At 39.3% G+C, this 13,219-nt stretch overlaps 2 long non-coding RNA genes across 5 annotated transcripts; one reads left to right on the top strand and one right to left on the bottom strand.

Moving 5' to 3' along the window:
* Positions 1-1,297: 1,297 nt before the first annotated feature.
* LOC120435808 lies at positions 1,298-2,326 on the top strand. The gene is made up of 3 exons (XR_005609928.1): positions 1,298-1,364; positions 1,501-1,568; positions 2,079-2,326. It is a non-coding gene; the product is annotated as an uncharacterized LOC120435808 (long non-coding RNA).
* Positions 2,327-5,348: 3,022 nt separating this feature from the next.
* On the bottom strand, positions 5,349-10,161 carry LOC120435804. Of its 4 annotated transcripts, none has more exons than XR_005609920.1 (15): positions 10,107-10,161; positions 9,444-9,528; positions 8,927-9,301; positions 8,701-8,802; positions 8,147-8,379; positions 7,907-8,049; positions 7,710-7,803; positions 7,347-7,494; positions 7,139-7,251; positions 6,973-7,064; positions 6,750-6,864; positions 6,281-6,382; positions 5,919-6,086; positions 5,638-5,793; positions 5,349-5,403 (listed from the first exon to the last, which is right to left on the bottom strand). It is a non-coding gene; the product is annotated as an uncharacterized LOC120435804 (long non-coding RNA). The 4 variants fall into 4 exon arrangements; XR_005609922.1 differs by lacking the exon at positions 10,107-10,161 and adding an exon at positions 9,723-9,999; XR_005609921.1 differs by lacking the exon at positions 6,281-6,382.
* Positions 10,162-13,219: the final 3,058 nt, after the last annotated feature.

The following is a 13,219-nucleotide window of genomic DNA, read 5'->3' as shown; positions in this document are numbered from 1 at the left end:
GGCTTCCAGCCAATTCTGTTTCTTGGACAGTTTGACCGAAAGGGCCGTATAGTAGGGGACGTGATGACATAGAGCCAGCGGATGGTGCTGCACGTGACATCCTCATGAAGATGAGGAAACTTTATGAACACCTTCTGAGAAGTAAGATATGCTTTGTCCATTATCTGTGTCCTTATCAGGTAGCCTATCCTAGCTGTCTTTGGGTGATACTCATTGTACACCTTACATAAGTAGGCAGTTCACCACGAGATATAGAGACAAACAAGATGGTGAAGATGAGGATAGTTAACAGTCACCAGCTATTCTATTCTATTCTACTCTACTCTACTCTATTTTGTTCTATTCTATTCTATTATTCAGCCAAGGTTCAGACCAGTAACCTTCTTGCTGTGAGGTGACAGCTGCCCTACATGTCCTGTTGCTAACATGAAAATAGTGTTATATATGCCGTATTACCTCCCCATGTGGCGTTCACATCACCAAAGCTAGCCATACTGAACCTCTGGTGTTACCCACCTAAACAATTTTGTATGTGTGTGTGTGTGTGTATATAGTATGGTCTTTCACACTCATATATATAAAAATGTAATTTTAAAAATCTTCTCGAAAACCAGACCTGATAATTCTCTTCGAGACTTTCTAGTATAACAAAAGTCATTAGCTATCTGGATTTATAGTCACACTCATTAATTTATTAATGTACAATGTAGAAAAGCACTACAGATGTCACACTACCCCCGAGGGCACTTGTGCTGAATGATTTGGGTCAGTGAGAGTGAGTGAGATGACTTATTTGATGCCAATATTTACAAGTTGTAACTTTAGTAAAAACCTAACTGAAAACATGCAAATCACTACTTATTATGTGTTTATGTGTACTGTACATTTTTTCAACCCATTTTAATGAATATTTAATATTTAAAATTTTGCAGAATTACAAGCTTCACCTCCTGCTAAAAGTTCTACACCAGCAGCTGGACCATCCTCTGCTGACAGTGTCGATGCTGGACCAGTCCCAGACCAAGAGGCTCTAAACGAGGAATTTATTCTTCATTTAGAGCCTGAACCAACATCTTCCCTCTGTCAGCCTCCTGCATCCTCCTCTTCATCTCTGCTTCCTCCTGCATCCTCCTCTTCATCTCTGCTTCCTCCTGCATCCTCCTCTCCATCTCTGCTTTTTCCTGCATCCTCTTCTTCATCTCTGCTTCCTCCTGCATCCTCCTCTCCATCTCTGCTTCCTCCTGCATCCTCCTCTTCGTCTCTGCTTCCTCCTGCATCCTCCTCTCCATCTCCGCTTCCTACATTTCCCTCAATTTCTACGGCGTACACCTCGGATGTCCCAAACAAAAAAAGGACAAGGAAAGGTTAGATGTTACGGTATTGTAAATGTACGAAATACATGACAGGTTCGTTAAGTTTGTTAAGATTTCTTTTTCTTAATTTTTGCGTTTTCTCCAGTCTTACAGACCTCATGTAAATATTTCATTTGTTATTTTTCAGAATGCCGAAAACACCGTACACAGAAGATTTTCAAATATGAAGAGATAGTAGACAGGAGAGTTGTAAATGTAAGTAATTTAGCCTGCTGTTGTGCAGATTTGTTTGCGTCTTTGGACTTCCCGGACTTGAACTGTGCCTGACTGACTATCCATGAGCTTTTGTATTTGATGAATCTACGCTAATTCAGCCATTGAGTCTGGATTTCGCTCCAAGTAGGGCATTAAATAGAAACATACCACCTGATACAACCTGGTCATGCTGCCTTCCTGGTGTTTACGTTCTTTAAAGTCCTCCTGACATCATGCTCAGAAGGAGTGATTGATGTGGAGGTGCTCCTTCCCATTCAGTAACATCTGCTTCAGTTAGTTTTGCTTGTGAGCCACAATGTAAGCAGTGTTGCTTTGCTGACATGCACTCGATGCTGGCAGTACAAGCATTGTAGTGGTTCTTATGTTTTTGTAAACTAATTGTATAATATATTGAGCCATTCAATAGTACACAAATGTTTATAAGCTCCTTTTTGTATGCAACTTGCATGTCTTTCTAAATTAACTCTTTGTTTATATCATGTTTTTCAGGAAAAAGAAGTTAAAGTCAAGTGGAAGCCCTGCTCGATATGGTATGTAGTAACAACTTTGTTGGACCAGAACAGACATTTATATTGTTGATAAATAGTTATCACCTCAGTTTGAATTCATGTATTTGGACTAAAGTAAATTGGGAGCTTTTAGCTGAGGAGCTTGATAGCAGTCCACCTCCAAAGTTCATTATGAGATTTGGAGGTGGACATGGTCAACACTTTTAAGAGTAGGCATAAGACTTTACTTCTTTATAGGGCTTATAGTTAGGGCTGGTTCAGGTCAGCCTTTAGTTATGCTGTCATAGGACCAGACTGCTGTGGGTTAGTGTCCCCCCCTCTCTCTCTCTCTCTCTCTCTCTCTCTCTCTCTCTCTCTGTCTGTCTGTCTCTCTTTCAGGGTTGTGCAGGCTCAGTATTGGTTGAAGATGCAGTCACATCTCCTTTTACTAAAAACTCTCCCCTCTCCTCACCATCTGTAAACATACATGTCTCAGTAATGCAGTTCATGCATGTTACTAACTAAACTTCTTCCCTGGAGTTTCTGTGCTCTCTCATCCAGCAGGTTCCGATGGCTCGTGGCTGCTGCTGTGGTCCTGTTTGACATCTACTCCATATATTATTACTCTCTGACTTGATTTGATTAATTTATATTACAATGAAGGTGTATAAAGCATGACATGAATATAGAAGGTATTTCATCCTAAAAAATTATCATATGTCACAACCTAAATTATCCTATTTTGTGTGTGGTTGTCGTTGTTGTTTGTTATGTTTTTCTCCTGACAGTGGCAAAGTGTGGGATGACACATGAGAACCTGCGCAGTTTTACACACAGTAAACCAGATCCCTGTGTGCGATCGCACAGTTCAGTTTGTAGTTCAGCATAAAAGTTCAAAATAAAATATTTACTATACATTTCAGCCAGTGTCAGTTTCTGTTTCACTCTCTAATTTGTTTCAAGTAAAGTAAGTAACATCTTGTATGAGGTGATTAGGGTAAGCAGTACTGTGTATGGGAGCCTAAAGCAAAGTTAACTGCACCAGTACCAGCTTCAGAACATATTGTATATTATATGTTTCTACCTTTTGCAATATGTCATGTTTAGATGCAGTGACAATTGCACATTTGGAGTTGTGGTCATATGTGGTTTTTATACACAGGGTATTCGAAAATAATTGAAATTCTTTCTTGTTTGTTTACACATTATTATTGTGTACATATTGCATATGTAACATTATTGTTAATATTATTATTAGATACCAAAGACACAATTTGATTAAGGGTTTTCATGTCATTATTTCAATAAAAATGCAATTACACACGTAAACAATAGGATCAAAATAAACTTTTAAAAAGTCTATTATCAAATGCTGATTTTCAAAACATTCTAGAGGAAAATAGAGATAAAATAATCTGAATAATAACAGTGATCTTGGATGATGATGGAGGCTTGAATGGATTATTCTGTTTTAATCAATATTTTCATATCTATGACAATAATTTGATAAGATCAAAGAAGGCAATGACTCCAAAATGGGAGTTATGTCATTATATGTATCCAGGAATATTTGCCTGAGGATAGTTGTCATGAAATCAATATTAAATCAAAGCATTACTTAATTACCACAGCTGATACGAGTTCTCCATAGCTGCCTGCTGTCTCAGGATCTGTCTCCAAAAAGGACCAGGGAGCGCTAACATGTTATGTTCTAAACTGATGCAGAAAATGCACATTAAACATAATATAAACTTACTGAGTGAAGTAATGTCAAGAGGATTCCTTTAGCTCCTATTGGGTTGGTTCCTTGATCAATGCAATACAGAATCATTAATCTGGTTTTATGTAATGTCCTTAAAACACATCAAAATGAGGCTCACTAGTCTGTGTGGCCTCCACATGCCTGTATGACCTCCCTACAACACCTGGGCATGCTCCTGATGAAGTGGCAGATGCTCTCCTGAGGGATCTCCTCCCAGACTCCTGGACATTTTGTGCTGCAGTTGGTGGATGGAGCGAGACATGATGTCCCAGATGTCCTCAATTGCATTCAGGTCTGGGGAACGGGTGGGCCAGTCCACAGCATCAATGCCTTCGTCTTGCAGGAACTGCTGACACACTCCAGCCACATGAGGTCTAGCATTGTCTTGCATTAGGAGGAACCCGGGGCCAACCGCACCAGCATATGGTTACACACGGGGCCTGAAGATCTCATCTCAGTACCTAATGGCAGTCAGGCTACCTCTGCCGAACACATGGAGGGCTGTGCGGTCCCCAAAGAGATGCCACCCCACACTGACCCACTGCCAAACAGGCATGCTGTAGGATGTTGCAGGCAGCAGAAGGTTCTCCACGGCGTCTCCAGACTCTGTCACAAGTGCTCAGTGTGAACCTGCTTTCATCTGTGAGGAGCACAGGGCACCAGAGGCAAAGTTGCCAATCTTTGTGTTCTCTGGCAAATGCCAAACATCCTGCACGGTGTTGGGCTGCAAGCACAACCCTCACCTGTGGGCGTCGGGCCCTCATGGAGTCCGTTTCTGACCGTTTGAGCAGACGTGCACATTTGTGGCCTGCTGGAGGTCATTTTGCACGGCTCTGGCCTTTCTTTCCTACTGCACAGTACCTTCCCTTACCGTTAGTTTCCTATTCTTTTACTTATTCTTTGATGACGGTTGTCTTTCTAGATAAGCAATTTCATTTGCTCTTGTGCGAGTCAGTGGCTCGGATGCATTCTGGGACTGTCAGTTCACCAGTGTGCTGGCATGCTTCTTAACAAACACACCACTACAGCAAACATCTCAATTGTACTTGTTGATTTCTTCGACAAAACACTGAACAAAAATTTCCTTGTGAGTTTGCTGCCTGGTGCTTTTAAATTCTGTGGTAATTTGAGCAGCACAGAAAGCATTCCATGAATTAAATTATGTTAGTCTATCTGAACATGTACACTAGTCATTAAATTACATGGGAAAGCATGATTATGGGTAAACAACTGCACCAAGGAAATTCCATTTTTCTTCTCAAAATGTAAAATGTCTGTTGAAAAATCACATTAAACAGAGATGTGATTAACTTTTTATTTTACCAAACATAACATCAATGATGAGACAATCAGTCTTCATCAGAAGTGCTCAAATCACTCTCAGTGGCATCGTCTGGAATGTCTTCCTCCTCCTCCGAGTCCATTTCCAGGAGTGGTTGGTGGCTGAGGATTCTCTTGTACGTGTCCTTTATTTTGAGCATTTCAGCTTTCAGTTCACTTTGTTTTTTTAAAACCAGGCTATGGAGTCCCTTCTGTGCATCCTCCGACATGCCAACAAGGGAGGCTGTAAAAAGAACAAAACAAATAAATATGAGTAAAGTAAAAAAACAAACAAACAAAAAAACCCTCACCTCATAAACACAAGGAATTAGGATCCTGTAATTAAACTTTTTTTTAAAGGGAGAAGGCAGTGTTAGCTAGCAATCTAGATATAGGTAAAAGATCCAGTAAGACTTTAGCATCTGCTCTTATTTTCAATCGATTCATCAAATAATTAATAAATAAAAGATGTGCTTACAGTCTGAGGAGATTGTCCCCAACACCACAGATCGCATTCGCAACACTGTCCAGTGATGCCGCATCTCCCTGCAAAGGATCATCTCCTCCTCTCTCAGGCGCCTCACAGCCATCACCTTCTCAAAGACCTTTCTCTTTGTCTGGAGGTCTGCAGCAGCTACAGTTTAACAACATCAGATGGAAAAACATAGTAGCATATTATGATTCAAGAACCAAACATTCAACTACTGCTCAGATACTGGAAGTTTGTTTAAAAAGGATATTTATAAATCAAGAGCTTACGTTCACTTGTGCTCTGCCAGGGCCAAATGTCGGTCTGGATGAGGGCATCACTGGATACGATTTACTTTGTTGGTTCAGCAAGCTTGTTGTAGTCGTCAACAGCAGCCGCCAAGCGTTTCTTCTCATCTAAGATGACCTTGCGAATTCTGTGTCGCCTCTTGTTGCTATCTGTAAATAATCATAAAAAATTCACTCCTTCACATAATGTATATATTTACATTTTAATCTACACTCATCAATTTGTTTGCTAGAACACGCATCACATCCAGATTAAACAAACCTGGATCTGATTTTATTCTGTTTACAAAGTAGCTGTACAAACTAAGTATCAAACGGTCCATTTCAAAGAAACTGGGACGTACCATTTTGTCTGTAAAGACTTTGTGTTCGCACTCTGATGATGACGACAAGCTCCTCTAGTCGTGCTTGCAACGCTCCAAAGCTGCCATCAGTTTGATCAGTTTCTAAGTGAGAGAAATATTAATCAGAATACAGGATGAGTAACAGTCACCAAACTACAGTGGACTCTGTAATCACCGACTTGATGATATTCATTATAAGACATCTGTAGCCTTCATGTGCTGCATTATCATTAGATAACAAGTATGTTGGTGTTCAGGTTTATAAAACCAACTAGTACGACATCATTTCAACCCAGGTTCAATCCAATTTGATGAAACGCAAAAACTCTGCCATAAATTCCACTTTTACAAGGCTTATTTTTCTTTGTTTGTTGACACTGTCAGAAAGATATTAACTCTACCTGAAGTTCTTTAATGAGGCCATGGTGGGTCCTATTGTTATACATGAGTGCGTTATATTGAGACTCACCTTCAGCCCATTTCTGCACATCGGCCACCCATTGCTGCAGTGTGTCGTCATCCACACCCAGCTCATTTTAGGTCGCATTCAGGCTCTCCACTTGTTCTCTAAGGATCCTTATGATCTAAGAATACATTAATAAATGTCATTCACATTGATGTTTTTAGAGTACAGGTGTTTTTCCCCCATTACCACACACATTAAAATGGGTGTTGAAAAAAAAAAAAATCACCTTGAGATATCTCTGGCTCAAACTGCGGCCCAGTTGTTCCACTTTCCTTTTGGTCCACCCCAAAGCCAGGAGGGTCAGCATGTCTGTTCGCCCTGCATTTCAGTTCGTATAAAAATAAGAATTAATGAGCAGGAGACTGAGCGGAATCTCACACACAGACACATACCTGCTTTAGACATGTACTTCGATGGCCGCCCTAGACAGGAAACTGTTTACTTGTCCCACCTCTTTTCCAACTGTAGAACTGGCCCCATCCTGAAACGCACCTCCCCATTTGATCTATAGAAAGGAGGTCACAATACATGACTGCTGAATTCATTCAACCTTATAACAAAATGTCTCAAACTAATCCAAAACTACAAGCTGCAGTATACCTCGCATTTCCAAATGAGAGCCTTTGCATGCATGACGGAGAGAAAAGGATGCATTGACAAGAGGTTCCTCAGCTGAGCCACCTTGGTTAAATATGGGAAATATTTACAGGCCACATCGGAGCAAAGGAACGTAATATGTCCTGGGATGCTAAAATTAAGTATACATTAAGAAAAAGTAAAGTAAATAGTATTATAACAACACCAAGAGAAAAATAAAATAAATATCCACCCATCCATATGCATTTATAACACACACACACACACACAAACACACACACACACGTATGTGTATATGGTTATGGCATTAACGTCATTTTAACAAGATTAACGCTGACAGCACTAATATATATATGAGTCTCTTACATCATTTGTGTGTCTCTGGATGTATTTCATAAACTCAGCAACTTCCTCATCTTTTTCAATGAAGACACCTTCAAAGTTCGCCTGCTCTGAAGTGCTGAACGGACACAGTGACAGTTGTTTGAAAAGAAACATTAAAATACTTTTTTTCTACAAAGCCATATTTGATTTATGTACACATTGAAAGCGATTAAGCTTACAGTTTCCATCAACTGAGATGGCAAGCACGTCTGGAGTGCAGGCAGGGCAGCTAACGCATGGCTCCTTGCACATCCTGTCCACCTCAAACAGCACTCCACTCCACAAAGCTTTTACTGAAGGCATCAGCTGATATTCGGCCAGTCTTTTGAGTAGAGGACAAACAACAGAATATTCACGGACAGTCATCATAAACATTGATTTGCACAATTTCCTTAAACGTGACAAATTTAGAAACTCACCCTTCCAAAATGGGCTGTTCTTTCATCCAGCATTTTGACAAATGCCTTAAGTGACATCCCTGGTGCAGCCTTCTTAATGTCATAGAAAGACTGAAAGAAATCCATTGAAAACAGGGTGCAGAAATTTAAGGTGCCAGGCCAATATCCACTACCCAGGATGTCCTTAACTGAGGGGGACCACATTAGGCCACAGCTGGTGCAGCTCACCACTGGCAGTGCAAGGTTATAACAGCCTTTAGGAAGGATAAAGATAAATTCAGTCATGGGTCAAAGCATTCATTTTTTTCATGTTGTGAAGATTTCATGTTGTTTTCAAAGCGGTCTGGTAAATCCAAATGACCTTTGACAGGTCCCCACATATACTGCGGGCCGAGGGTAATTCAAAACATCTTACAGATGTATCTATTATGTTTCTATTGTTCAGCACTTTGGTCAGCCTTGTGTGTTTTTGATGTGCTATATAAATAAACAATGATGATAGCAATGTACAATTTGCACTAAAACCTGCAAACACATCTATTGTGTATGTACTGTGTGACAAAAGGGCAACTTACCATTTATGGTTACAAGAGCCACAACTGCGCCGGGTGAAACCTCAACGTTACCTGCTGGGCAGTCACACACATGGTCTGGCCTTTGCACAGGCAACAGCCGAACTAACATTAAAAACACACAATATATATAAAAAGAATTTGAAATTAAATGATACACAATACATGATACAATAACAGCACCCACTCATAGTACATAGCAAGAAATGCATAGGATTAAAAACCGTACCTATTGGCTTGTGAAACTCTGATGAAGGCTGCAAAAACCCTCCTGTTACTGCCTCTCAGTTGTGCAGGACAAAGCGTGTGTGAACTGCAATATCACACTCAGCACAAAGGAATGGAAGAGGATGGCAGTCCAGACACCTCACAACTACTTGTTTGCCACACTGACACACACGGTGTGACAGTGGATCCAGAGTAGCTAACATATTGTCTATAAGACAAGGCCTGGCCTCTTTCCACTTTTGCAAGGACACCATGTTTCTGATCTCCTAGTGAGTAGTAGCTGACTCAGACGCCGTCTCACAAGTCATGGCTGCGTCCTCTTCTCCATCCTCCAACAACTGAAGCAGCTCCTGACGAAGCACCTCAGTTCCATACACTAACAGAAAAAAAAATAAATAAAGAAACCCTTCCACAAAGTGAAAAACACTCTAGGCAGTATGTTTCTTAGGACTGCACAAAAGCCCTGCCTAACTCAACTACAACAACAAATATAAAAGTAAACTTTAAAAAAGGAATACCTTCTTTTATATATTGTGAAAGTGCCTTTTGTTGGGTTGACACTGGCAACATAACTAGGTTCTTCACGTGGACATTGATGCTGATCTGCGGAAAATGGGGGAAAAAAGAGATTGAAGAATATTTACTTACTGAAACATATATACAGATATATAAAATTTATAATAAATATATCAAATAATATAACGTTTACTACGTACAATAAATTAGACAAGTGTGTACCCTCTTTAACGTTTGTTTCCACTACATCACATTTACAAAAAAAAAAAAAAGAGGGTTACCTGCATGTCTTGAGGGAGTTCGTCAGCAGCTTGAAGCTTGGCGCTCCGGTTAACGTTAGCATCATAGGTTTGTAAAGAGCTAGCAGAACTATTAGCGCAAAAACTGCTTTACACACCATGTGAGGCTCTTTTACAACACACAAGTCCTTAAATGTTTATAATAGATTTAATGATCATCGTTGGATTAAATGGCTAATGCTGCACTAGCCACGTGTAGTCGTTACCGTACTCTACCTAGCAAGCATGCTGACGGTAGCTGTAGCCATTTTTAAATGCATTAAATCATTTCCGAGATCAGTCACCCTGTTTGTTTGAAGCTTTTGTGAAAAAAACCCTTGAAACACACATCAAGCTATTACTCTAAATATATGTATTTTTACATACCTGCATTTGAATCAATCAATTCCGCCTCCTTTTCTTATTCTTATAAACGGGTCTCTACGTTCTCCCATCATCCTTTGCTTACACCCGGTTGCGTCTGATTGGTTGGAGCCGAGCGCATCCAAAACTAACAGGAGTGGTGAATAAAACTATAAATGTGTTTTACGTGTGAAATAAAAAATAAAAACCCAACCAAGGATTATGTACGTTAAATCTGCGCACTTTCTGATCGTGAATCACTTTGGAAAATGAAGCGATTTTATTGTTGAATTATCAGTGTTACTTTCATGTGTTTTTGTTGAGAAATGTTAACGATGTCATTAAAAGAAAGCATTAAATTAGGGAGAAAAACCCGTTCGCGGAGAGGGTCCCCGGTTTTCCAGTTAGATTGTACTTCAAGGCGTCACGTTTCGCCGTGACGGGGTTATTATTGGAGTAAATGGATGGCTGGAGCCTCTGCTCGAAGCGTCTCTGATCGCCGAGAGCGGGTTCATATTGGAATGAATTGACAACCCACAGCGTCGCATAAAAACGTGGAAGGGTACCTTCAGCGTCAGCATGAGAAGTTAAGGGACGTGACAAATCGTCAGTATTTTACGCGTCGGGAGTGAGAACGGGTTGCAATATCCCATCTGCCCTCCCGTCATATTTCTTTTCAAGATTTTCTTATTTAATCACTAGTGTACATATATTTATATTTATAGATACATATATTTTTAGTCATCTTCTCTCTTTTACCATGTCTCTCTAATATTTTGCTCTTTACTATTTTTCTATTTATTTTGTTATTATTTTTATTTTATTTTATTTTATTATATTTTCTTCTACTGGACCATGCGGCTGAGTGACTGCTGCTCGTCAAACACATTTCATTGCAATGTTGACCCTGTGCTAACTTGCATATGACAAATAAAACTGAAACTGAAAGAATACCCTGTGTGTCCGTGCGTGCTTGCGTGCGTGTGTGTGGTCAAGATGTGACCCCGTGAAGACTCCCCAAAGCTGGTGCCAGGAGTTTAGTGGTCCATCTGAACAAAAGGCTCTTATACTTAACCAGATACAGAGTAGGTGTCCTCCTATACCATAAATCAGTAAGAGCAGATATAACCTTTCTCCTGAACTTAAGTTGTGTGTGCATGCCAGAGTAGGGGAGACCGGGGATAGTTGTAACGTGGGTCAGTTGTAACACTTCCAATTTCTCCAATCAGGGCTAAGTTTCAAATGATGTGATTCATCCTGTGCATGCCCAATTCAGTTCTGCTATCACATGTGAAAAATCAGCACATTTTGTCAAACACAGACAATTTAACACGAAAAAAAGTGATTTGTATGCCAAAAAGTAAGTTTTTCTACTTTATTTCAATTTCTAATAGCATTATCTGCTTTGCAGTTAAACTCATCAAACTTAAATTATGTTATTTGTTTGTCTATGGGGATATATTCTGTGTAGGTCTTTAGTGCTAATGTTTTAGCCGTTGGCTGTAATCTTAGCTAGTTCATGGCTATAGGAGTCTGGGTCAGTTGTAACAGCAACAGTCTGGGTTAGTTGTAACAATAATGCAGATGTTACAACTTACCACACTATTACTTTAACTTATATTAAACAAGTTGGGACAATGACATCAGCAGAGAGAGGTTCACTGGTCGCTTTTGTATATAATCGGTTAATGCCATTGGCAACACAATTCCTCCGCTGTTTGTGTTCCCACACATACATTATGCAGACCACTGTGTCAGAGATGGACCAGTAGGAAGTATTGGTAGTGGAAATAAATCAGGATGGGTGCAAGAAACAGATTTCCTCATCTTTCTGAAGCACTTTGCAAACCACACCAAGGTAAGCCATGATAAAAAGTAATGGAATTGAGATGCTGGTGCACAACTACCTTTTTTTCAGCTTCATTGTTATGTTCAAAATTGGTGCAAGAGTTGTAGGCTATAATGCCCACTGAGCCAATGAGGCCAAACTCAAGGAAGACCAACCAAAATTAATGAAATATTCAGTTGCAGAAAATTCCATCATTTGTCTTTTTTGGGCGGTTGAAATATGTTCAAAAGCTAGATTTCTGCATTCTGTCACACACACACATAGCTACATAAATGGCTCTATGTGCATTCATGTGTTGAATAAACAAAAATTACATGTTAATGTTTTGTCAGTACCCTTATTTCATTGTGTTACATTTCACCCCAGGATGTGTTACAACTAACCCAGACTATGGGGTTAATTGTAACATTTCACTCTTTGTGTTTGAGACCATACCATGCAATGGGTAATTGTGCTGCAGAGCAAATAGCTGCACTATTTAATAGCAGACACATGTAAATACTTTGCATTAAATTTTCAATCCACTACCTTAAAAGAGCTCCAAGCTACAGACAGAAATGTCAAAAATGTTACAACTATCCCCGGTCTCCCCTACTCTGGGAGGCACACAGAGTCTCCACAAACTGCTAAGGATCAAACCTTTATCAATCTACAACCAATTATAAAACTCTAAGCATATATGAGTAAATATTTCTAAGGATAAATGACAATCCACTATATAAACCTGACAAGTAGGTTTATATTTTTATGTGGAACACACAAAGAGATTGACACTGTTATTTCAGTTTGTTCAGTTGTTATTTCTGTTTATTGTTTAATCAAAAGTCAGAATGAAAATGACATTGAATTTGGAAGAAAAAAGAATAAAATACTGTCACTGTTGAGTATCTGGATCAGGATGAAAAAAGAAACCTTTTAATATACATACATTCTTTCACTGTAGTGTCACAGATTTTAATGTAAAATAAAACAAAAGGCTTATTTTATGATGCTATCATGAATCAAATTTAACATTTGTTAAGATGGTTCAAGACAACAAAAATCAACCACGTTACTGATAGATAAAGAAAAATTGGAACTGTTGTTTTTCTAAACAGGAAAGACTCCAGTTAAAACCCAATATTTGGCCAACGGTCACAGGTTGACAGACAGAACACAGTGGGAAAAAATAAATTTTATATATATATATATATATCTAAACACATACACACACAGATAGATATTGATGCTCTCATGATAATATCATCATTTCTGGTGCTTCTTAAATGATACAAATAGGGGAGCCTAC

This window comes from Oreochromis aureus, linkage group 22, assembly GCF_013358895.1.
Source record: "Oreochromis aureus strain Israel breed Guangdong linkage group 22, ZZ_aureus, whole genome shotgun sequence".
Lineage (NCBI taxonomy): Eukaryota > Metazoa > Chordata > Actinopteri > Cichliformes > Cichlidae > Oreochromis > Oreochromis aureus.
This window is presented reverse-complemented; position numbering and strand designations above follow the sequence as displayed.